Here is a 26,452-nt window from a genome sequence, read left to right as displayed (position 1 = left end):
TAGCAGGCATGAGGGTGTCTACCGGCACGAGATCCACTAGCTCACAAGCCATTGAGTATGAACCCATGACTGCAAAGCCCATTGCCAATGAGCCAAAGGTATTTGAGACATTCTTGACAGACCTCACCAAGGCAATCCAAGAGTCTCTTAAGGATAATCGACCCCCTCAAAATAGTCACATGTATCCAAGAAGGGAGCAACAATGGTGTTCCATTTGCTTAGGTCCACATAGCACTAGTGAGTGCCCTACGTTTAGAGTAAAATTTAATGGAACTTGCAACGCATGTGGTAGGTATGGTCACCAAGCTAAGGATTGTTTAATGATCAAACGTATGATGGCAAATAGACCACCTGTAGCCTGGACGGATGCGCCTCGAGCTCCTGTATTGATGCCTACTCCACCTGTTGAGCAACTACCGCAACACATGGTCCCTAGATCTCAAAATGTTGTACAAGCTACACCGTTACCACCTCCTGTGCTAGGACCGCAGCCCCCGCATCCAAGAGTCGCCCCTATGAACCAAGTGGGTTGCGAGCCATCAAACGCTTATGCAGATGGTTGTGAGGAGGAAATAGACACTAGTATTGCCTACGGACTTGATACATTGGAAGAATGTCCTATATACTACATGGAAGATTGTTGGGGACAAGTCAAGCCGGTTTATCAAGCTGCTGCTCTCGCATCCAGAGGTCAAAATATCAACACCCAGGCTAGGAGGCCACCTCTTCAATGCTACGAGTGTGGTGGACCACATCGAGTAGCGGAGTGCCCTATTAGGCTGCAAAAGAATGCTACACAGATGCAAGTGAATCAAGGGAGCACGTCTGCAATGCCAATACTCACATGTAATCGTTGTGGCATAGATCACTTGATTGCCCAATGCCCCTATAACCCAAATGCGCCTAAAATCACACCCCTGAATTTGGTCGAAATTGCTAGTGTGACGTCACCAATACCACCCGTCGCACCCGCTTATGCGATTACACGGTCCATGCTTCAAGGGCCAGGACATATCCTCGAAGAGAGAGATACCGCGTCAGTTATCCAAGCAAAGAAAAAGAAGACACGAAGGAAGAAGTCGCAGAATACGGAAAATTCAAAGCCAAGTTCCAAAACAAACATAGGAACAGGAGATGACCCCGTGTATATGAATGACCTCGAGGATGATTCAGATTCAGTCGAGACAATGGAGACTAGAACCAATACCACAAAGGGAAAGACCGACAAAGAAAACCGTAACATGGAACCAAATGAAAACCGAATGAGAGAAAACCATAAAGAGCCTCTGAAAACACCACAAGTGTTTCCAAATCCAATCCAAGACCCCCAAGATAAACCGCAGGGGCAAAAAGGGAAGAATCGTAAAAAGAAGATTGGGACGTACCCAAACCCTGTAGACGAGATTAAGCAGGTGAAACATCTAAGAGGTTTAGTGGAGGAGACTCAAAGGAAACTAGAACCAGAACCCATGCATGTCAAAATTCATGACACAGTGTTTCCCACGCAAGTTCATCCACCCCACGTGAACCATAGACCGTTAGCCATATCTAGTATCATCCAAGAAGGGAGTGAGGACGGGACATCAGAAAGTGAGCATACACCTTTCTTGTTGGAAAGGATGTTTAACGAAGGAATACCTGATCCCATTGAGGAATATGAGATTCCATCCTCACCAGTTCCTAGTCAAGGACCTACACCCTGCAAAACGCCAATGAATGTTGCCAAACTAGTGGACTTCATGTCTTCTGAGGTCCGAACCACGATCATAGCAAAGCTGTATGGAGATCCTGAGTTATTCCTTGCACTTCGAGCATTCCTTAACGGAGAGCTACGAACGGGATTACCGCAGTTTGCACAACCAAATAGGCCTGACTCGATTATGATTGATGAGGAAAATCATGTGCAATCACTTGACTTAGATGGACACGAGTCTGTGATCGAGGTACCCATTAACGAATTAGGGCAGTATTTTGAAGGCGACGAGTCTAATGCGACCCTACCCATCACTACCAAGGGATTAACTATAAAGGGAATTCTTGATGGTGGTGCGGGAGTTAGCATCGTTACAAAAGATTGTTGGGAATCCATGGGAAAACCCCGCCTCAGTGTTACTAACATTGTGGTAAAGATGGCAAATGGTACCATAGCCAAACCTATGGGGATGCTCAAGGATCTTAAGATCAAAGTTCTAGGACACAAGGTACGACATACGTTCATTGTAATGGATTTCTCTAAACACCTTATGTCATATGAAATGATTTTAGGACGACCATTCATGAGGGAAGCACAAATGGTTCACGATTGGTCTAAAAATCATGTCTATTTGCAATTCCAAGACTCTGTCCTTAGAGTGGATTTGGTGACTGGTAAGGTACACCCCTTAGGGAGTAAAACCATTATTGATCATCGCTCTGACACCACAGTTCACTCGGCCCCACTACAATATTGTTACACTTGTAAGAAGGATACAGACATTGGCAAAGATTCTCCTTACATGGATGTGTTACCGGGTATGACGGAATCAGACAATGTGGATTGGCTCCACCTAGCATCAACCATAGACACTTGGGGAAATAGGGGGACGACCTGGGTAACACCTGAGGGGGATGAAATGCGTATACCCTTAAATATGCTACAAGCAATGCATATCGCTTCCGACAAGACTCATCCTAAGGTAACGAAGAAAACATACAAGTGGGTCCCTAAAGCTTCTTTAGTGACCATAGCTAGTGCTAAAAAACAGAAGCCTTGTAAGAAACGTACCAATCGCTCCAAGAAAAGTAAGAAAATGTTGCGATGGATCCCTAAACGACTATTGGAAGCCCAAGGCTACTATCAAGGAAATGATCAAATCTGGGTGCCAAAACGTAGATTGTGCTCTTACCTATCACCTGACCCAAGTGAGCCCAATCCCGTAGCTCCAAAACGAATCAATAATCGTGGAAAGGAAAAAATCATAGAATGCTACACACTTGCTCCCGAGCTAGTTTGGGTACCAAAGAAAGAACGATTTGTTCCACCTAGCTCAGGAAGGGGGGAGTCCCATGAAGCTTCTAGCTCATCATGTAATACATCCATAGAGGTAAAAGCTTCTACACAGCCTCCATCTATAGTAGTGAACCTCTATGAAGCTACAAAAGAATCCACACCTCCCAGTGTTCAAGAATCACCTAATGAACCACTTCAAGTTCGATCCTGGGAGAGTACCTTACCACCCTTGCAACTTGACGAGGCACCTAGGGTAATAGAAAACTACTGGCAAAAATCCTCACCTATTACCAACTGGAACAATTGGTTTCAAAGGGTGACAAGCTCATTTCAAACGGTATGATCTACCCAAGGCAGGGGGGAGTGTTTGCTGACATCCATTATTCACTTGTTTCCCTCTCAACCTTTTTCCCTGACCTCTTAATCTCCAATCTTAGGGAATGTACATATAAAGCTTTATACTCACAAAAAAAAAAAAAGAGCAAGAGCAATTAGCAAACGAGTATGCACATTAAAGTCAAAACATTGACTCAGACCTACACATGTCACATCTAGTACAGTGAAACGGAAACCTATGCCATAAAACACCTTTGATCCTCATCACTTGAGTGATGGAGGGTAGGTAAGATTAGTACGATAGGAGTGTTTCTGTTTTAGAGTTGAGAGATTAGCGAAGTTCTCTTTTCCCACTGATGTGCCTCCTGGAGGTATTCCTTTTGTTTCCTAGTGTGTACAGGAGCGTGTTGCTATTGATAGGATTTGGACCTTCATGGAACCTTTCTCTCTTTCACACTTCATATCAAGCGCGACCATCAACACAAACAGGTGTTTCTTGTCCATTAGCATTGCCCTTATCTTTTTTGCATCCATGTTTGTCTGCTTTGATTGTGATTGGTAGCATACTATTCAGCGCATTGGCTTAGTATCCAACATTTAATTCAATGCAATCTTTTGTCATAATCACTTGTTTAAGGTGTAAAAATCAAGCAGTCCGACTAAGCTAGTTTGACCAAGCTAGGTATTAGAAATCTTCTCTTAATACCATGGGGAATGCCTTCCTAATAAGCAATGGTTACTTAGGTTCTTAATCCGATTTAGGCAGCATTGTATGAAATGTACTAGGGCTTTCTAGTGGGCTTAACCCTAGTGACCTTTAGCTTAAGTATTATAAAGGGAGTTTACTAATGTGATGAGCCTGGGGAGGGTAACAGTGTTATATGACCCCCCAAAGTTACAAAATTTAAATGTTGAAAATGAACAAGCAAAAAATCAAAGTGCCACAATGTAAAATTTTAAGCTGGAAGAGAAATCTCAGCTTGATTTGGTACTTCACTCACATGTATTGCCTATGGTACTAGAGCCCTAGAGGTTCCCAGTGTGGGCGCTTTTCCTTGAAAAGCAAAAAACCCAAGGCATACAAAATAAGCACACACATCAAAATTGAATCAGTGTGAAAAGACTTTGGGGGGTCAAAGAAAAAGTAATCAGTCAGGCGATGATTTCATGAGAAATTCCTTTTATGGTAGCTTAACTACAAGGTTTTCTAGATATAGCCTCTAGTCAGCCCTCGAACATGAATACTTGGCTCTCGCGATTAAACAACTTAATTGACCACTGAAAATTAAGAAGCTTACCCATGGTATTAATATTCGATCTCTAGTGCTTTTCGACCGTCAAATTAGTGACCCCAGACTTGTTTAATTTTTTACCTTTACATCTGTTTATGCATTTGATTACATTGCAATTTAATGTTCATTGCTATCAAATTGTTTGAAATTCTTTGACCAATCAATTTTTCTACCTAAAACTGCATATGCTTTTTAAGAGAATGCAATACTATGCCAATGTTGTTTGATTTTGCAGTGACTGAAGAAGGCTAAGGACATTCATCTCAAATGCTCTTCCACCTCGACGACCCAGCTTCAACTCAATAGCTTCCGAGGACGGAATCTACATCAGGAAGGGGGGCATGTTAACCCTCACGGCACACGGACACCCTATCACCTACGATGGACGCGTATTATGTATTTGGTAGAGTCAGGTACCGGGCTTGTCGGTCCAATAGGGAAAGGTAGAGTGATCGTCGATGAGAGGCGCACTTTAACTTGGACATTCAAGGGATTAGTTGGTTAAGCATGGGCGCCCAAGTGTGAATGGGGTGAGCTCCTATAAAAGCCAACTAAACCTAATTTTTACTCATTCTCTCATTTGTGCAATTGAAGAGTGCTCTTGCTCCATCTCCATCTTCTTCTTCTTCTTCACCTCCTTGTGTGTGTGTGTGTGTGTGTGTGAGAGAGAGAGAGGGAGAGTGTGTGCGCGATCGAGCATTACGAAGGCACGACGGCGGCGAAGCGGTTGAGCGCGGCACGACTGCAGCTTCTTCTTCATTGCGGCGAGGAATCCACCACGAAGGCGAGCGTAGAGCGGTGAGTGACACACCCTTTGTTTTCTTGAGCTTGCTAGTTTAGGCTTGTTGTGTGCTTGGAGCCGTTTGTGGCTCGCACACGGTGTATTGGCAAGTCCCTTGCTTCGACAGTGCGGCAAGGAGCGCACAAGGCCCGGCGCCTGCCCGGCTCACGTAGCGAACACATATCCCCCGACATCTTTGGTGAACTTGACGCCAAACGAGCCGGGGTGGGAGGTAAAGATGGAGATGCCAGAACAGTTAAATTAGTTTATTGAAGATTTTAGTGCCAATGGATTTGATAAAAATTTAGCAGGTGTAGATTTGCCAAAAATGATGGAATTAGTTCAGGGATGTCTGCAGGAAGTGAAAGCCGCGCAATTAAAAAAGCAGATTGATGATGCTATAGAGCTAGGACTTGATGCTGTATGTGAGCAGTAGTATGTTTTTCAGGGATATGATCCAGAAGGTTTTATTGCATGTTATGAAGCTATGATGAAAAGCCGAAATGTTCCAGAAGATTGGATAATTGCAGCTTTTGAGGAGGTTGTAAACTCGTAATTTAAAAAGCAGGTTCAAGAACTGGCAGAAGAATATCCCACACGGTGGGAGTATTTTGCAGAGGAATTTATTTACGAAAGCTCAAGGATTCTAGATCGGGAAATAAAGGAGATCACTAAACGAAATAAGATTGTCTTCAGTAAAGGTGAAAGGGGATTAGATGCAGATCCTCAACTATGATGAATTCTAGGAGCATATTTCTGCAAAAAGTAAAGCCAAAGAGAATGCTAAGCTTGAAGTAGCAGATTCAGTTTCAAAGGAGCTTAATTTGAGGAACGAAGAAAAGGTAAACAATGAATTTAATGTTGGAACAGATTTATATGAATTTTTTTCAAAGATTGCTTGCATGGACGCTACCTCTAATAATGATTCCAATGAAGACATAGACTGTGCAGCAAGCGGTTCGCAAGCTGTTGACCTTGACATGGTTTATTCTCTAGGAGTTCATCAAGCAAGAAAGTGTTTTTGACTCTTCTTGAATCTTTAAATTTTTTGCGAGCAAGGTACAAGCAAATATAGAATTGACTTGAGTTGTGAGCATGCATGCGTGCTTGGATTTGATTGGCTTTCTGTGAACAATGTTCATGTAGGCCCCTTGTCGAGCATGGTTTGTCAATGACCCAATAATGACAATGATTCAGCTAGTGTCGTAGGCAACGAACATGGGGTTGACAATAATAACAATGATTATAGTTAGTGATGACAGAGCTGTAAGCCCGGGGAGGTCACCTAAGAAAAATGTAACCTATCACGTGAGTTCAACAGAAGGGTATTTAAAGTGCTTGAAACTTATAGAAATATATATATAGAAGGACATTATTTTTTCAAATTTGAAAAAAACTTACAGATTTTAAAAGAAAAGGGTACATTATATTTCTAACAAAATTTACAGATAAGGGGTTCTACAAACATGTCTTGAACGCACGTGATATGGTAGTTTTACACATAGTGAACCCCCCAAGGCTGTAAGTGGGAAACCGAGCTTGGGGACTTGGCACCAAGCAGGGCCGTGGAAAGGCAGGATTAGTTGGGACGTCTGCAGGCAATCAGTGGGCAGTGACTCAACGAGCAAGTCAGGCAGGCAGGTTAGCAGTCCGAGGTCGAGCCTCATGAGCAATAGGTGGGTTTGCAACTCGCAGGGGATGCACACTACACACTAGGCTCATCAGTGGTTGTACCCGTCACACAAAAGCTTGTGTAGTACATGTACGTCACAAGTCATAGGAAATGACCTTAAAAGGAGGGGGGGGGGGGGGCTCCCATATAAGTTAAAGGCTTGGGAGCCGGGACCTTTTCTTCACCAAACAAAATGCCTTGAGCATTTAATGCTCTCAAGCACACACACACACACACACACACACACACAGATGAGCCTCTACAGGACATTACTAAAACTATCAACACTATACCCGAGCAGGACAACATGTTTGGTGCAGATGAGTACATAAATAAAGCTATTATATATACAGTAGTTGATGAAGTGACTAAAATTGTGGACCCAGCACAGGATGAGCCTGAGGATGTCAATGAACCTATGATTGCTACTAACAATATGCTTGCAAATGTTGCTATCACAGAAGAGGATGCTATAATCGATGAATTTTTGTCTAAATATGAAGGAGATGTTTATAGCAGTATAGAAGAGCTTTCTGATGCTGATGGGGGCTTTTCACAAGCCAAGCTCCCATATCCCTCTTCTCTCGTCCCCACCCCATGAAAACTCCCTCTTAGGGAGGGAGTGATAAAAGGCATTGGAAAAAGTAAGAAAAAAATAAAGTATGATTATGCAAATATATAAGAAAGGTAAAATAGGCCACCTCATGCCTGCGGGGTAGCCCATCCCCACCTTGCCTCCTTTTTCTTCACTGTTGCCCCGCCGTGTGTCCCTTTTCCTCTCCTCCACTCAAAAGGTCAACCCCCTCTCTCTCCCCCTTGTCCTTTCTCCTTTCTCTCTCCCCTCAAGCTACCCCACCTCTCACCAATAATGCATTCTAACTCCCCAATAATGCACCCTAACTCACATGCAACTTACCCTATCTTCCAAAATAGTATACCCCACCCCCCCTTTCTCTCTCCTATCATATCCCATGACCCAAATACCCCCCTCTCTCTCTAAAGGGCGCCATGTCTCTTGTCTTGTAGCTAAATAACCTCCCCCACACTCACACACACTCAGTTTCATTGAAAAAGGTGCCCACAGACCTATCCCCACCTGGTGGTTACCTGATTTTTCTTGTGTTCACACACATCTGCACACAGATTCACCTCTGAACACACTCCCCTCTCTCCCCTCTTGTAATTACTTTAGTCTCCATGTCACCTCTCACTTTTTTTCATCAACCCATCTCTCTCTCTTAGTCTCTCTCTCATGAGACTTCTGTTCTGGCACATATACACACAGCCAGACAAGTGGGGCCCACAGTCACATGGCCTATGTAGATAATGATTTTTTCATTTCTAAATTCTAGAATTCCTCCCCCCTCGTCCCCTATATAAAGAGGGGTCACCATCACACTAAACACACACAACATCACCAAAGAACACACTATGCACTGTGTGTGCTTAGTGCACACACACACACCCACACCATCACCATCACCGCAATCACCATGCTTGTCTTGAGCATGACCTCTACACCCTTGGCTATGGAAGGTGAAGGGCAACTAAATGAAGGATGATGGCCATAACCCTCGTGCGAGTCTTCGCCATCAACTCCTACCTATCCACCATGTGCTCTACCACTCTCTCCCTTCTCATTCCCCTACCTCACGCTTCTCTAAATAAAGCTTGAGGTTTTGTGAGTATGTTTTCTTGCAATGTTTTGCCCATGTGAGGTGTGCGGAATCGCCACCTAATCTTGTGTTTGGAGTGAGCTTGTGTATGTGTGAAGGGTGTGCGGATTCGCCATCCTTTTGTGGTGCCTAAGTACTAAGCCGCTATACCCCCTCCCTCACTCTCTCTCTCTCACTTGATCTCATTCCCTTTCCTCTTCATCATTACTCCCAATCATCCATCTCTCTTGGATGAAAAATTTGTTATGGTGGTGTGTTGTTTGCGTCCTAGCCGCTGAAGCTAGGTGGTGCCCCTGTTTGCTTTACCATGACAGGCTCGAGGCGCGCCATTCGGTTCACGGTGTTTTAGAGGCCGTCGGGGTTCGGGGTTCGCTTTGCTGCCGTCAATGAGTATACCTCTTCAGAGGGGGTGCCAAATGCGCCTTTACAGTTCTATAATGTATTGCTAAGGGTAGATGAGGAAGTAGAGGATGATATGGATGAGTATGAAGATTGCTTCGATCATGCTGATTGTGGACAGATTATAGAAAGGGATTTTACATCTATGCTTGTACATGGGTTGCATGAGGAGATAACTCCTACAGTTTTGATTAATGTTGAGATTTCTAAGGGTGATTTTCTTGAGGATGCTACGGATGAAGATTTACAGGATAAAGCTATTCTTCATGATCAAGCTGAAAACCCAACAGGTGAAAATTTGTTTGTACAGGTCAAGAGACTCCCAAGGGTCTTCGTGATGGCTATGAAGCTAGAGGGGGTGATGATGCTAAATCATCCTTGATACTCGATAAAATGCACAGTGTTTTGCATTTCCTTGGGCAATGTGCCAAATGTAGCTAGATTTGGATGTTATTCCTATTGATGCCTATGTCAGTGATGCTTGGCTGCCAGTAAAAGGGAGTCAGATTTCTTTAATGCTTTCTGGAACAAGCTTAAGTTGCCAACAGTCTACGGATGTGGGTGCTGCACTATGCTTCCGGTGAAGCTCTAGTATATTGTAGAGCCGATCAATGCTATGGAACCAAGGGTAGCATATTTGCACCAGAAATTCTTGATGATCATTGATACAAGAAATGTATGCTCATGTGGCTGTTATGATGCCCCAATGTGTGGGCAATTTCTTATTAACCCATTTGATCCTGGGGGTTACTAAAGTGCAAGTTGCAGATGCAGAGGATACCAGATGCCTGATGTAGCAGGCTGCATGATGCGAGGTTTTGTTTTCTAGATTATGTTAGGTCAAAAGAGTGTTTGGTTATGCGTTATAAGATTACATGGTTGGCTTCCAGTTGATTTCTTTGAATAATTGATAAAGTATCTTCGCATCTTTTGAGTTGGTTCTGCCTACCAGAACTTGAGGTAAAGAACTTGACGACCATTCCGTGTGCAGACAGAGTAAGGCATACTTGAGCTTGACAGGGTTCCTTAAAGAGAGCTTAATGGTCAAGCCGTGTGCATCATTAATTGGAGCACTTGAGTCTGGCGGGGTTCACTAAACAAGTTATCCATGATTGAATGCTTTGAAGATACGGTAAATACAGTTCATAGATTTTTGATGGGCAGCTACATAATGCTTAAGCTAGAACATTGATGATAGGGTATAATCATTTTTTTTTTTTCATATGTTTACCAGTAATGTGAGTCTGATGATGGAAAGAATTTAAGGTACCTTTAGAAGATATAGATTGAAGTGCAGTTGGCACAGACCGGAGGCTGTGCAGGTTCAGAGGGGGTGGATGTCGTGCAGCTCCGCTGCCATGAAGAGAAAAAGAGCAGAGAAATGCAAGCTAATCTTCTTTGAAGCCTACACATTTACTGAGCAGTGATCATGGCTTGTTAACAGGTCAAGTTTAATGATTAATGTATGCCAGATGCAGTTTAAAAGGGCCAGCAGATACCTCAATGATGCCAAAAAAGATTATGCTTGAAGTGAGAAAAGATAGGAGTTTATGGTCCAAAAATGTAGTGCTTGAAGTGCTCTACTGGCCTGTCTTTATGGCTCGTCGATTGGAGCTACGATGAATAAGTTATGGCTGTTCGAAGTTTGAGTCGATTGCAGATCCATACCGGATTGGGCAACTGCAGGTGAGGGGACAAAGATAAAATGAATGCATGGGCTTGAAGTGTTCACTTTGTGGAGTGTGTCGGTCTTTTGAGATCAACCATCAGAGTTCCGATTGCCAAGATATTAGCCGTTAAAGATTCATCGCAGGCCGGCTCTGTACTAGTTCGGTCCGCTCGGTCCGAGTGCTATCTGAGAATTTTGGCCTCCTCAGCAGGGTTTGTATGTGCTCTATGCAGTTTGAGAAGTCTAAAGGAATTAACGGACCGAGTTCGGGCTTATGAGATAATATGGCCTGAGGTTAATGTCAGCTGCCGGCACAACTAAGCAAGATGAATTTTGGAATCCAGATGATACTGTGAGTCAAAGGCTGCTATGGCTAGCATGTTACTCAACACAATGATTTGGCCAATGCGTATATCAACTATGGCGCCTTTATGAAATCATGATGTGCGCCAAATTTGATGCCTATTGTGATGCCTTGGTCGATATGTATGCCAAATGTGGTTCCCTTTAAGGGACGAAAAGAAGCCAAAGGGGCTATGGCCACCCAATGGATACTGCTTGGCATTGCATTGGTCGGCACGTGTGTGCGATGTAGTGCCCACTAGGGACGACTGCCCACTAAAATCCAATCAAAGGCCGCCCTCTTAATAAATAAGTGGGTGTGAAGTGAAGAAAAGAGGAGGGAGCAAAACGATGGCAGCGATGAGAGCAAGGCGCAGGGGAGGAGAAGATGGGCTCGCGCTGGCCACAGTGAAGCTTGGGAGACTGAGAGCATGAAGAGGAAATCACTCAGCATCTCATGGCGATCATTTTCGGCATTACTCCTGGCATGTTTGGTGCTAGTCAACTCCTGCCTTGCCACGTCAGCAACGCGCGTTCCTACGCAATGACGCCGGCGCCACTGCTTAGGAAGGGAAAAGAGCTATTAATAGGGGATGCCTTTTGCATGAGAGGGGAGAGCAAGAAAAAACGAAGGGAACCAAGGCGAGGTGGCAAAGGGAGCCAAGTCGAGGAGGTGAAGGGAACCAAGGCAAGGTTTCTCTCTCTCGATATCCAATCAAAGCAAGGAGGTTTCTCTCTCTCTCTCTCTCAGCCATGGCGACATAGGGGAGCCAGGAGGGTTAATTTCTCTCTCTGTCAATCTCTCTCTCTCTCTCTCTCTCTCTCTCTCTCTCTCGGATAAGCAAAAGGACTTGTTCTCATGCACAAGCAAGAAGACTCTTCTCTCTCTTGCTCTTGACATTCAACTAAGAAGAGAAAATCTAACGAGTGAAAGGTTTCGAGCAGAAGAAGGTAATCAAGAAAGGAAGATTGAAGCGGCTTGGAAAGGGAGTCGGAGCTTGAAGGCAATAAAAAATCAAGTTGATTACAAGAGAAGTTGAGGTCGTGAACGACAGATAAGGCAGTGCAAAGCGCACAAAGCAGGAAGTTGCAGAATAATTGATAATAATTGAGGCTTGATGATTGAGGCAGTGAACTAACTTGAAGCTTGCAGAATCTAATGGAACTTGAAGCAGATAAAGCGACAAGAGATAATTTCCATCACCGTCATCCGTTAAAGATTGAATTAGCATTTTTTTTAGTCCGGTGTCGTTAATGGCCCGGTTAGTCCTGTAAATGGGAGCTTAAACTCCTAGTTAGCAGTTGATCCAAGTGACGGTGCTGTTAACAGCCCGCCTTAGCTAAGGACTAAGTTGTACTCAAAGTAATATTCAATTAATTGATGATTTCGGTGATTGCCAGAGTTATCAGTTGTTCTTGTTCTCTCTTTTTCACACCTCCCACAGCCAGAGGCCCGGCGCTTGCTCGGCTCATGTGGAGAAAACATATCCCCTGACATCGCTCCCTCTGAGGCACCACTCATTCCACTCTCGACATTCCATGGGTCGCCCTTGGAAGATGATGCAGCTCATGTGAACAATTATTAAATTGCTTGTTTGATGTTGCACATTGTCGAGGAAGGACACATAATGACGTATTTAGCACCACACTTAAAGATGAAGCTTCAAATTGGTTTTGCAAGATGCAAACAAATTCAATTCCTAGTTTTACCAATTTCAAGCAAAAGTTCTTAGCCGCCTTTTGCAAACCTCCAAACTTTTTCTCATTTTTGAGAAATTATGCTCCTTTAAGTAAAATTATCCTCATGAAAGCACTGAGCAAGACGCCACTAGGTTCAGATTTTCTACCGATCATTATACTCCCACTTTCAGCATTGATCCACTTACCATCATGGAATCATTTCTTAGGGGGTTGCATCCTAGTATTTGAATTTTAGTGAGGGCTCAATCTCCACAAGATTTAAATACTACTATCACGTCTGCCATCAATGTGGAGAGTTCCTATAGGTGCACTTATGAACCACAACTAGTTGCGATGCCATCTCCATCGTACTACCCATGGCTAGCACCACACTCCTTATCCATGTCCACTCCTAGTTTATCTTTAGCAGCCCCATCTTATGTACCCTAATTACAGTTGACACCACCTCTGCAATTACCACCTGTTACCCCACCCCAACTCCAAGCTGCACCATCACCTCTTTTTCTCCTAGCACCCACACCCACTATTAACACTTCCTCTTCATCCATTTCCCCACATGTCCCAACACCAGTTTATCACGCTCCCCAATCTTTTGTGACTTATCCTCAATGTACTTCCACCACTGCACCTTCCATGCATCACAAGGGCGGGGATGGTTACGAGAGCAGTGATTCTAATATTGGGGACTTGAAAGACATGATGACGGATTACATGAACCACTTGAATGAAAAAATGAAAGCTGTGACTCTAGATGTGAACTTTTTGAAGCGTCAACAAAATATGTTGTCTGCTCGTCATCCTGAGCCTAATCCCACTAAGATTGCCTGTTGTGCTTGTGGCATACCTCGACATGTTTCCAAAGATTTTCCCATGGTCATTTGCACTTATGAGAGATGTTTGGGTAAGAGGAATACTAAAGAAAATTGTTATATTAAGTTGCACCACATGATGAATAGAAACTCTACAATACTATCACCTGGTTCCATGAACCATTGTATTGAGAATGAGATACCTTCAGGCCCTAGTTGGACACTTTTATAGAGAGGGTCGCCTAGTTATCCAACCATGGCTTCTTCTAGTTCAGCACCCACCACGACCAATAATCCATTAGTTAATATGATCATTTCCATTGCATTCCATGTGCATGCTGTTACACGAAAGGGGAAAGAGAAAGTTGTTGAGGAGGAGAGAGACCCTAAATCCGATGTTGCTACCCACTCTCCCACCCGTGTTGCTGTTCTTGTCCCCAACCCTTTGTCCCCACCTCGTCATGTTTGTCCTCACCCTACCCCAAGTAAGTTATTTCATCTTATGCCTTCTTTTGACCTTGTTGCTGCTCTTAATCGAGTGGAGTTTACCATGTACCTACCACAATACCTTCTCACTTCTCCTTCTAGTCGTGCCCTTTCAAGAAGGTACTGCAAAGATTTTGGTTCTTCAAAGCGAGCGAGTTCTATTCTTCTTGCTGTTCAGAAAGTGGATTCCCTTCTTGCTAAGCGAGACTGTCCTTGAGTGGAGTGCATGATCCATCAGCTCGTCATCCCACATACTATTGTTGATGACGGGTCGAGCATCAATGTTTCGTGTTACATCACTGGGCCATATTTTAATGAAGTTCCTGTTATTATAGGGTTATGCATGGATGATCACCATTTTGTGAGTGCTGAAGGTTTCATCCATGGTTTTCCCATTCCTGTGGTGGGATGAACTGTGGAGATTGATTGTTATGTTTCACGGCTTAGTCCGGGACCCGGGCAGTATCAGCTTCTTTTGGGGAGACCTTGGATATGGCGGACCGACTGTGTTATTGATATCCCTAGAGGACAACTATTGTTGGGTAGAGGATCTTCTTGGGTGGTTCTGCCAGCCTATCCTTCTTCTATTACGAGCCCTGGGGTTACTTCAAAAATTGAGAGTGATGTTGATGACCGTAGTTCTACATCTTCTTGTACACCCAGTTCTTATTGTATTTACCTTGATGCTATTGAGATTACCCTTGATGAGGATGAGGAGACTCCACCTTTGGATAGAGAGGAAGACACTCTGATGATTCCTATAAAGGGGGAGGACAAAGTTGTGTTGGGAGCTTCTTTAGAGTGACCATTAAGGGAGAAGGTTATTTGTTTAGGGCGGGAGTACTAGTAAATTTTTTCATGGGATTACACGGAGCTGAAAGGTTTCCGCCCGAGTTAGTTGTGCATCACATCTCACTTAAACCAGGTGTTGTTCCCATTTGTCAACATTAGTGTAGATTGCTAGAGCATTATAGAGAGGGGGTCTATATGGAGAAAAAAACCTTTTAAAGCCTAGGCTATTTTTTCCCATGGATAACACTGAGTGGGTTTCCCTATTGTTGTTGTACCCAAGAAAAATAAGGAGCATTGTATATGTGTTGATTATAAACAATTTAATAAGGCTATAATCAAAGACTACTATCCTTTGCCTTTTATTGATCAGATTTGAGATGCTTTAGCTGGGAGGGAGATTTATGGATTTATGGATGGGTTCTCAGGATACAACCAAATGGCCATAGCTGATGAAGATAAGATTAAAATTACTTTTGCCACCATCTTTGGGACATTTCCATATCATGTCATGCCATTTGGGTTATGTAATGCGGGTGCATCATATAAAAACATAAGCATGAATTTTTTTGAGATGACCTTATAGACTTTCTTAAAATATTTATGGACGACATAGGCGTGGGGACCACTCGAGAGAATTTTCTTAAAGCCCTCCATTATGTGTTTCAAAAGTGTTGAGAAACGTCCATTGCATTGAATGCTCACAAATGTGTGTTTGGAGTCTCCTAAGGCATTTTATTGGGACATCTTATTGTTAGTGCACATGGGATAGCTATGGACCCTACAAAGGTTGAAGCCATCCTTGCATTTCCTGCACCTACTACTATTCATCAGGTTAGAGGCTTTCTTGGGGTTGCTAAGAATTATAGCCATTTTATCAAAGATATGGCTTATCTTATTTTACCACTTAATACACTTTTGAGGTTTGAGCAATAGTTTATTTTGGGGACACCTCAAGAGACCTCTTTCTATTCCCTTAAAAATGCATTTACTAAGGCTTCTATTCTTAATCCACTAGATGCTTCCAAACCTTTTCATCTATTTTTCACTTGCTCATAGTCTATTTTATCTAGTTGCATTGTCTAGCTTTATGACAAGAAATTGCATCCCGTTGCATATTATAGTTGCAAGCTTAAAGATGCAGAGACATACTACACGTGGGTAGAGTGGGCTTGTTTAGCTATCGCATAGAGTGATAGGAAGTTTCACACATATTTATCTATGTAGCACTCCATTATATACGCCACATATGATGAATAAGTTGGAGCCCTCTGAATGTATTATGTGATGTGTTATTGAGTTGCAAACCTTTAATTATGTAATTAAATCCAAAGCTTGTGGATTGCTTGACGATGTGTCTTTCTGTGCTAATGAGACTGTCATATCTGAGCCTGATTTGTTTTGCATTGAGCCTTCTTGGGAGTGGTATGACCAAACAAGACTAATGCAGGGTACGTACAAAGCAAAAAAGGAACCGATACGATCAAGAAAGAAAGATAGCCCCCGTACCCCCTAAAAAGTAAAGATAGGCGATATCCTGCAAAGGCAGCCAAAGTAATTTTTCACTGTTTGTCTACCCTAGAATTTCCCCAAGACATGAGTTAGGCTGCTAAGAAAAGATAAGTTACCCATGCACAAAAGTTTTCTATTGTTGATGGGTCTTTATATCAAAAGGGGTTTGAGGGCATTTATCGCCGTTGTGTTGCACAAGAAGAGATCCCTCATATTCTAAAAGAGTGTCATGATAATGCATGTGGGGGAAATTTTGCCAAGAAATTGACCGCATTGAAGATCTTGAGAGCAGAGTATTGGTGGCCTAGTGTGTTTGAGTGGTGTAATAGATGTGATGTTTTTCAAAGAACAACCGCCTTGAGAATCGTTTGCACCCTAACAATCCTATTATGGCCATATTACCATTTGAGAAGTGGGGCATTTACTATGTTGGACCCATTACTCCTACATCTAAGCATAGGAAATCCTACATCATGTTTACAAATAATTACTTAACAAAGTAGTCAGAGGCTAGAGCGGTGAGGAGTGATGATGCACGCACTACTAATTCATTCTTGATTGATCATGTTATTTGTTGTTTTGGGGCACCAATAGAAGTTGTATCCGATAGGGGGAATCACTTTCTTAATGATGTTCTTGAGGATCTCACTTCTTATTTTAACATTAGAAATGATAAAACCACTCCTTCTAAACCTTCTACCAGTGGGCACGGTGAGAGCACAATAAGACTCTAGTAACTATTTTAAGAAAAACTATGGATGTGGATAAGAGGTATTGGGATGAGAAACTACCAGCAGCTATGTGGGTGTATAACACTACTTTTAAGGAGGCAACAAGTTTCACTCCTTTTTCTTTGGTCTATGGTCAAGAGTGTGTGCTACCGATTGAGCATGAGCTTGCCACTTTGTGGTTTATGCATGCACATTCCTTGCCTTTGGAAGAGAGTTCGAAAAAGAGGTTGGGGACATTAGAGCACCTAGATGAGTGGAGGTTGAGAGCCTATTTACACCAAGAGGTAGCAAAGAAGCATCAACAAAACAAAGATCAAAGAAGGCTAAAATCTATGACTTTGAGGATGGGCAATTAGTTCTCTTATATGATGCACATCATGAGTTTTTCCCCGGGAAGTTGAGCCATGTGTGGCCCGTTCCTTATCATATTGTGAAGGTCTTTCCTAGGAGCAAAGACCAACTTGCAGAAATGAATGGCACATGGTTTTCCACAAAAACCAATTTAGATAAAATTAAACCTTATTGGCTGTGAGCTTGTTGCTTGTTGTAGATGATGGTGGTGAGTCTTCTCTTTGGTCTCTCTACTTTGATGGAGCTTGTTGCGGCAAAGAGAAGGTTGGAAGTTGTGGTATTGTCATATATCCACCAAAGGGGGATGCTATTTTATTGGAAGATCATTTGAGTAATAATTATGCAATGTATCAAGCACTTTTGATTGGTTTGAGAGCACTACTTCTTATGGGAGCAACATATGTTCATGTTTATGGAGATTCACAGTTTGTCGTGCACCAATATTATGGCCAAGCCCGCACCCTTCACCCTTTGATGCACTACTATAGCCTTTAGCCTGTGACCTCTTCACCCATTTTACCTCTTCCACCCTTACCTTTTTGCCTCATCAAGAGAACCGTGTTGCAAACTCCCTTGCTTTGATGGCCCTATCTGGATCTTTCACCCAAAAATATGATAGTTCCTTGGTGACAGCCTCGTCTATTCATGATGACCCATGGGACATGTTTTGGAAGTTTAAATGCTTGGGATTAGAGGGGTTAACTAGTCATCTTAGGAGTTTGCAAACCACCCACCCTACCACTTTTGATTCCCTTATTTTATCTATGACTCATAGACTTATTCACCTTTTTTATATCACTTTCCTCACTATTGAACCTTGCCCTTTGCTTGTGATTCTATAGCCCAATGGATAAGGCACCGATCTTCACCGTAGTTTTGGGTTTACACTAGCAAGCTAGTTTTCCCTCCAAGATGCCATTGCTGCATTTTTTTTGGGAGAGAATGCTATGTTTATATCCCCGCATAACTGCACCACTGCATGCATTTTTATTTGCATATGTATTGCATTTCCACTGTGTTGCACTATTTTGTGTCTATCTGATAACCATCTACACCATTTTTTAACCTAAAATGGATATGCTTAATTAAGGTCAAGGAAGGCATGTGCTATTTTGCAGTTCTCAAAGCATCAGAGAATTTGTAGATGGATAACATGGCAAAAGGGTGATGCAAGCAAGAATTACCATCTTGTTGGTTTTTGACATGCTGCACCAAAATTTGTCTATGCTTGCATTTGTGCTATCATTTATGAATAGTTATTAAAAGTGCAAAAGTCTAAGGTTGTCCTTTTAAGAGTTGATTTAAATAAATTAGATTGAAGAGATGCCTTTGGGCTTGTGCCTGCTCATGCAAGAGAAGAAGAGGAGATGCACCCATCGCCTCTTTGTTGGTGGCTACAAAGAAAGAGCATGCTATGAGTGTTTGGTTTCATTTGTGAACATCTATATGTATTGTGTGTTGTGTGTGTGTGTGTGTTCTTCATTGAGCCGACAAAAGAGATATCCATTTGCTGAGAGAGAAAAACTAAACTGCAAGATCCAAAGGGAGAGAGATTCTCTCTGCATCATAATGAGAGAGGGAGCTCGAAGGGCTTCTTCCTTGTGTTCAAATTTAGAGAGACAAAGAGAGAGAGAGAGAGAGAGAGAGAGAGGGAATCTCTCTGCTTCAAATCAAGAGAAGGAGAGAGAGAACTTGGGTGAGAATTGAGCCAAGAGAGAGAGAGAGTCTCTGCAAGAATGAGAAAGGGGGAGAAAGAGAAACTCTGTACTAGCTTGGGAAAGCCTCTGTGGGTTTCCAAGTGATGCGAGAGAAAGAGCCGCCCTGTAGGACCAAAGCAAGAGAGAGAGAATAAGGGTCTGCTGTGAACGAGGAGAGAGAGAGAGTTTCTCTCTGAGCGAGATTGAGGAGAGAAAGTGAAAGGAGGCTTTGCCCTGTGAGTTGAACGAGAGAGGAGGGGTGAGCCTCTATAGCTCGAGCGAGGGTTGAAGAGAGAGAGAGAGAGAGACATACTTTTTACACAGACTCAAAAGGAGAGAGAGAGAGAAAGGAAGAGAAAATTTTTATGCTGAGCCAAAAGTGAGTTGAAAAAGGAACCTTGTGAATTTATTAAAGTCCTCTAAGGGGGGCTCCCCATAGGAAAAGGTAAGCAAGAGGGAGAAAACCTCTATGAGGGATTTTACCTGAGCATATAAAAAAAAAGAGGGGGGGGGGGGGGGGAGAGAGAGAGAGAGAGAGAGAGTCCGAGAGGGAGTTAAAAAAGAGAAAGAGAGAGATAAAAAGGTTGCATTCAAATGGAGGGGGAGAGAGTGGCTCACCACAAAAAGGTGAGAGGTGCTCTCCTTTTTGTCTTACTTTTGTTGCTTGTAGACTTCAAGTGCCACTACAAAGGTAGACCCGAAGCCGACTATCATCAAACCTTGAGAGCGACGGTGCTACAAGGATACCAAAGCAAAGATTCTCTACCTCTAGCTATTTACACGCTTCACACACTTTCGCTTCCATATAGCACTCGTAGCAACTTTCGTGAAAGTTTGTAAATTTATTTAAAATATTGAAGCTTTGTAAAATTCAACCTTTGAGGGTCGTGAAAACCCTCTAAGCTGTGATCACCATCAAGTTTTGACTTTTGATGCAGTAACTCTGAGCTAAGTTTTCTCTCTCTTGCTCTAATTATGATATAAAAACAAAGCAATTATCTGTACTCAGGGGATGCACCTTTAAGAAACTATTCATATAGCATGCGTTCAAAGGGTATTAAAAAAACCCCTTTACTTACATGCTTAAGGTAATAAAATGAGGCCTTTCAATTAAAAAACTTACGGTTTTTTTATCTAAAATCACTTAAAAATCCCCTTCTGTTAGTATAATCTTGTTAAAATTTTGAAATTTTGGCAATTAAAAAACCCATTCATTTGAACTCACGTGGTAACTTACATGTCTAAGAGGTGAGCCCCCGGAGCATCTATAAAAGTGGCTTGCACTCATATATCATAATACAAATGCCAATTTATGCCTATTTCCATTGTGTCAGCTTGTGTAAGCATTCTCTACATCATTTTGTTATCAAGCATCACCATATTTTTGCTCGTGCTATGTTTGTCATTTATGAGTGTTTGTTTATATGCCTGCCACTCTAGTGCTTCTTGGCAATAGACAACTAGCACACTATTTTTTCTCTAGGTCATCTCTATCTTTCTCATTGGGCTTTGGGGTCTCTAATGCACTTTCTATATTATTTTTGTTGGGTATATGGGGGGGGTCTTTGGGTCTTTGTCCTAGCTCTTTGCCTTTCTCGCCTAGATATTTACCAGACAATGGCTCCCTAGACTTTTTTTTTTTGGTCAACAATTGACTTAGAGTCTCTAGAGCCTAACTTTCTTGGAGAAGCTAATCCATGAGGGTTCTTTGATGTAGAGGCATATGATGTCACACCTTTTGTGCTAGTTAGTGCAAGGTTCACTATAGCTTTACCTTTGTATGGAAGATGTTTTCTTGATTCTTGTGACTTTTGCAACTCTAAATCCAACATTAAGGGTACTTGGAATTGTTGCTTGCTACCTCTTGGAAAAGAAAGTATTAGCATTGTATTTTTTCTATATGCTTTGTGTTGGTCTAACCTTTGATGTCCAAGAATGATATGTGCAAGCATTTATCTTGAATGATTTACTTGAAACTATACCTTCTCTTCATACTTCTAGATGCTTATAGTAGAAACCATTTCTCCTTGACTTGTAGCCTTACCCATGATTTCTCAGATATCTTATGTACCTGCAGTGATCCCAAGGATCCTTTGGATGCTGGCTGCAACCATACTACATTTTGCTTCTTTATCCCCAATAGAGAATTACATCCGACACTTGCTCCATTTGCACTATTGAGGACTATATCTATTCTAATTGGTGCCTCTACTGAAGATACATGTTCTTCTTTTACCATAGTCCACTATGTTCTTCTTTTACCATAGTCCACTATGTTCTTTTACCATACATGTTCTTCTTCTAGGTTGGTCTCTAGGTGATTTGAGACTTTGAGTTCCACTAGGACGTATATCTATTGATTCATCTGGAAATGAGTTGGTCTCTGGATTTCCCATTGCATCGTGGCTGTTTGCAACCTTGATCTTCTTTACTTCTTATCTTGATGGCATTTTCTAATCAATAGCTCACTACAAGACGTCACGTAGAAGTCGGCGCAAGTACTGACAAAATAGTGCTAATTTTTAAACTAAAAAGCGTTGAAATGAGTCTCGAAAGAGACGCCGGTATCGTAGCATCCGTATGGCCATCGGTATGGCCAGCGTCGGAATAGGGCCTTTGAATAGGCGTCGGAATACTCAACATAATAAGCACCGATATTAATATATTAAATTCTGACGCTCATTCTGTTGGCTCTACCAACGGTGATACCGTTGTCAGGAGTTTTTTGGAGCAAGGGATTGCGCATATGTACATACCCATGCATGGTGCATCGAATGAAGGATTGCCCATTTTCCAGAGCCAGGTGGTTACGTGGGGCCCACATGTGTACAGGTAGGACAGCATGTACATAGTGCATCGATTTTCATTATCACCAGTACCAGTATGTTTTTTCTACAATAAGGAGGAGTTGGTAGCGCGTAAAACTTCTCGAGGAAGCTATCCGCGGGCCGACGACGTGAGGTCAGCAGGTGCGTCAGATGGCATCTAGTGGCGTCAGGAGGGCGAACGAGGTCAATATTTGCACGCAGATGAGGACGGACACAACGTGGGTGTTTGCTTGTGAGCATTATGCAGAAAGGTCATCATGAGGACTTTTTTTTGGGGCCACTTCACGTGGTTGCGAGACGCATTATTGAAAAGAAATGATTGCCAGGTGTGCGTATGGATGCAACAGGGTGACAACTATGCACTGCGAGGTCAGTTTTTGGCCTGTTCGGGGTCCGTTTGAGGTCATCTAAAAGGCCAAGGGTGCCCAACTAATAAAGCTAAGTGTGGGAACTGAAAAAACTGAGAGAAGACCAGAAAAAACGTGGAGAAGAGAGGAGGAACAGCCGCAGGTGTGTTTTTTTGGGTTTTTGGAGCCTGTTTTGGCCGTAAACTGCTCATCCGAGGTCGGATTTGAGCACTTTGACATTGTAGACTGGGGTTTTGGGCCGTTCCGGACGCGATGGCGCTGTCCATTTTGCCAAATTCCTCCCTCTTTTTCTGCTGTTTTTCTGTGTAATCTTCTCCGGTGAGTGAAGCTTCTTCTCCAATTTGTGATTGTATCTGGTATCTTTTACCCATATTGTGTGAGCTGTTTGCCCCATTGGTGTTGGCCCAAGCTCATTTGTATCTAAACATCAGAAGTTCTCCTCTTTTGAGCTGAGTTTGTGTGTGTGTGTCTCTGTGTGGAGTGGGCAAGTGGATAGTCTCTCTCCTCTCACTCCAGAGGTGTGTTCCCTGTCTCGGCCAGGTGTGTTGTCTAAGCCGAGTGGTGCCCCATAGTGTGTGTGTGTATCTTCCCAAGAGTGTGTGTTGGGTTGTTATAGAGGCGCTGTGTGTGTTTTCATCCCGCTCACATTCTTTTGGTGCCCCCACTGAGGATCTTCTTCGAGTACCTTCTGCTTCGAGCTTCAAGCTTCGAGATTCGGGGTTACAGGTTACAGGTTACAGGTTACGGTTACAGGTACAGGTACAGGTACAAGTACAAGTACAGGTGATTCACACAGGTACAGGTAGCTGGAGTACAGTGATATACTAGCAGTGATGTCACTTGCAGTTGTTGTGGGAATGCATCACTTGGCGCCTATTTGAGCGCATTGTCTGTTGGATTGTACGTTACTTGTGGAAACTGCCATTGTACGCCTTTGTGGAGCCATATATGGTTTTATTTGGCAGTCCCAGCCATTTCTGAGACTTGGTCTGGAAGATAGTCATTTCTGAGACTTGACTATACGCGATTTGCATTAGCTTTCGTGTGAGGGTCGATAGCGTGAGGTTTTTATTGAGCTGGGGGATTCTCAAATGTGGAGATCCTTTCGGTGATACAGGTAGCTGGAGCACCCTTTTCGTGACCTCGCCATAGGCTATGTACTAGTGAGTCCTACTTGATGCTCGGGTTCTATTGTTGACAGTTTATGCATACATAGACAGTCTATATTTTGGGTTCCTACTGCTCTACTTCTGGGGAAACTCTGTCGAAATTTTCCCAAGTTATGATGGCTGGTTTTTTGGTATTTTGAGCCATTTATGCTGTTATGCTACTGAAATTTTGGCAAAATCAGAGGTTGAGTCAGGTGTGCCTTCTTGGGAGCTTCATGGTTGGCTTTAATGGATGATCAAAATGGCCCTCAGTTCACTCCTTTTCATTTAACGCAAAGAATTCAGATTAATGTTCATGTGTCCAGGAAGATCTTTTTCCAGCAGCGCATAGTCTTTATGTTTGGGCCAAGAAGATTGAGAGAGATCCTGGAATGTCCTTTGCCTGTTGTAATTCCGATGATCAACTATGAAAACTCATTTGATGTGCATGTGTTTGTTCTCATCTAAAGCTGAGCTCCATTGAGGTTTCTGGGGATTGGGTAGTAAAAAGTTTTGGGTTCTTGCACTTGTGTTCGAAGGGGTTCTCAAAGCATCATAATTTGGGTAGCCATGGCTTTCTCTTATCCCGAGTTTCATGGAAGAAGTGATGAAGATGTGGAAGAATTTTTGGAAAAGATGGAGGTTGCCTGCATTAGCAACCAAATTCATGACCCTACGCAAATGTTACGCCTTCTCCAAATTTGTTTGAAGAGTGATGCACGAGCTTGGTCCAAAGCATTTGAAGAGGAGTTGCGTATGGCTGATCCACCTATAAGATTGAGTTGGGACAATCTAAGGCATGGATTGGAAGTGGAGTTTGTGAAGATAGAAGACCCTGACAAAGTGTGGCAAGAAGTACAGGCTTTGGTGCAAAAGGAAGGTGAGCCAGTAGATGCGTACATACGTAAGTTTTCATTGGCATGGGAGCGAATGTGCAAGGCTTTAGCACCACAGGTACCCCCGCCTGACATGATGAAGAAGGACAGGTTCTTGGCTGGTCTTTGGGAGAATATACATTGGAGAGTAGAGCTAAAGAAGCCTAGGACATATGAAGATGCACTAGAGGTAGCAAGGAACAAAGAGTGGAAGCTGAGGAAAATGAGCCAGTTAGGGGTGGAGTCTTTGCCAATGAGGTCTGAATTTCAGCCTATAGAGTCTTTACAAGGGCGCATGTCAGGGGTTCATCATGAACCAGTGGTTCCTGTTACTACTCAGGTTATGCCAGCAGTGGTCACTACAGCAGTGCAAGATGATGGCCTAAGGCAAGACATGAGGCAAGTGGTTGATCTGATGAAGAATCTCAGCCTAAACATGCTAGGTCAAGTGGGAAATAATCGAGGTCGAGGGCGGTTTGCAAATCAGCCAGGAGGTGAAGAAAGACCTAGGAATGGTGCTGGACAAAGTAATAGTAGGTTTTGGAGGCAGACGCCCACATGTTATAATTGTGGAGAGTTGGGTCACATCAACCCGCAATGTGATAAGCCACCAAGGATGGGGGGAGACATGTATCCATTGCCAAGACAGGTGCTAACTAGATCAAATGATTATGGCATCGAAATTAAGGGAGACGAAGGAACCAGTGGACTGACCCAGGAGGAAAAGGGAAAGACAAAAGTGCTAAGTGTAGTCACCTTGGAGAAGGCATCAAAGCTAGAGGATACATTAGTGATGCCTATTGGGAAGAGGACCACAGAGGATAAGGAAGGAAGAAGTGCCCCAGGTCCTAGTAAGAAGAAAGGAAAGAGCCAGGAAGGCGAGGATGTCAAGGCCAAGAGAAAAAGGAGAGCTCGTCGAAAGTTTCATGTTTCAGATTTTCCACTAGGGGATGGGCAATTAAGCTATGACTTGAAGGAGGATCTGACGAGCAGGAAGGCAGATGTTACTTTTGGGCAGCTTATAGAGATGGTGCCTAAGCTAAAGCGACAGTGGAAGAGGATGGTTAACCCAATGGAGAAAGAGCCAGAGAGAGGTTTAGTGAAGGTGTTGGCAATGGACGAGCTACCATACATTTGTCCAATAGTAGATGTGTGGCATAAAAGGAAAAATTTGGGACAAGGTTATGTGGATGGCGGAGCCCAAATATGCGTCATAACACACTCATGCGTTGAGAAGATGGGTCTCACAGTGGCTGGGGTGTCAGGTTTTCGGATCAGATTGGCAAACCATCAAAAAGTAAAATGCTTGGGTGTTGTAAAGAGCTTAGAAGTGGAGGCATATGATGCAAAGGCAGTGGTTGATTTTCATGTGATGCCAGCAGGGTTGGGAGCATATCCTATTATACTGGGCAGACCATGGTTACGTGCAGTGGGAGCTGTTCAAGATTGGCGACATGGTACAATTAGCCTCTATGGAAAGACAGGTACCAAGAAGCTTTATAATATGGACACAAGGAAACGATTAGAGGAGCTTTATGAAGATGAGGATGAGTCTAGTGATGAAGACTCTTCCACGGTGACAGATGAGGACAGTGATAGCACTACCAGCAGTGATGAGGATGTTGATGTTGCATTTCTTTTGATGGATAAAGAAATCCAGGAGTGTGGTTTAGTCGCATTTGCGAATGAAGTTGAAGATGAAAGTGAAGGACCTTATGAAGTGATTGAAGGGCTGATGCAAACCAAGGTTGAGTTGTCTCTATCGGTTGGGTTGAATGTGGCATGCAATATTTATGCTTTTGGAACTCCAGACAAGGCGGATGTGTTAGTTGGGTATGCCTATGGTGCATTTTGGTTGATTGTTGACAAATGTAGGTGTGGTGTTATGATGCTTCTTGTGAATCAGGCAATATGCCTTTGGCCTTTTGATCCAGGTGGAATGAGCATCTACTAGTGCTGCTGCTGAGCATGAATGCTCTAGCAGGCTAGGGGGTGGGCAAA

General features: G+C 43.0%; 1 pseudogene; it reads left to right on the top strand.

The window, feature by feature from the left end:
* The first annotated feature begins 13,046 nt into the window (after positions 1–13,046).
* On the top strand, positions 13,047–18,030 carry LOC147420266 (uncharacterized; annotated as a pseudogene).
* Positions 18,031–26,452: the final 8,422 nt, after the last annotated feature.

Source organism: Adiantum capillus-veneris, chromosome 28 (assembly GCF_014529385.1).
Source record: "Adiantum capillus-veneris isolate H3 chromosome 28, ASM1452938v2, whole genome shotgun sequence".
In the NCBI taxonomy this organism is placed as follows: Eukaryota; Viridiplantae; Streptophyta; class Polypodiopsida; order Polypodiales; family Pteridaceae; genus Adiantum; species Adiantum capillus-veneris.
This window is presented reverse-complemented; position numbering and strand designations above follow the sequence as displayed.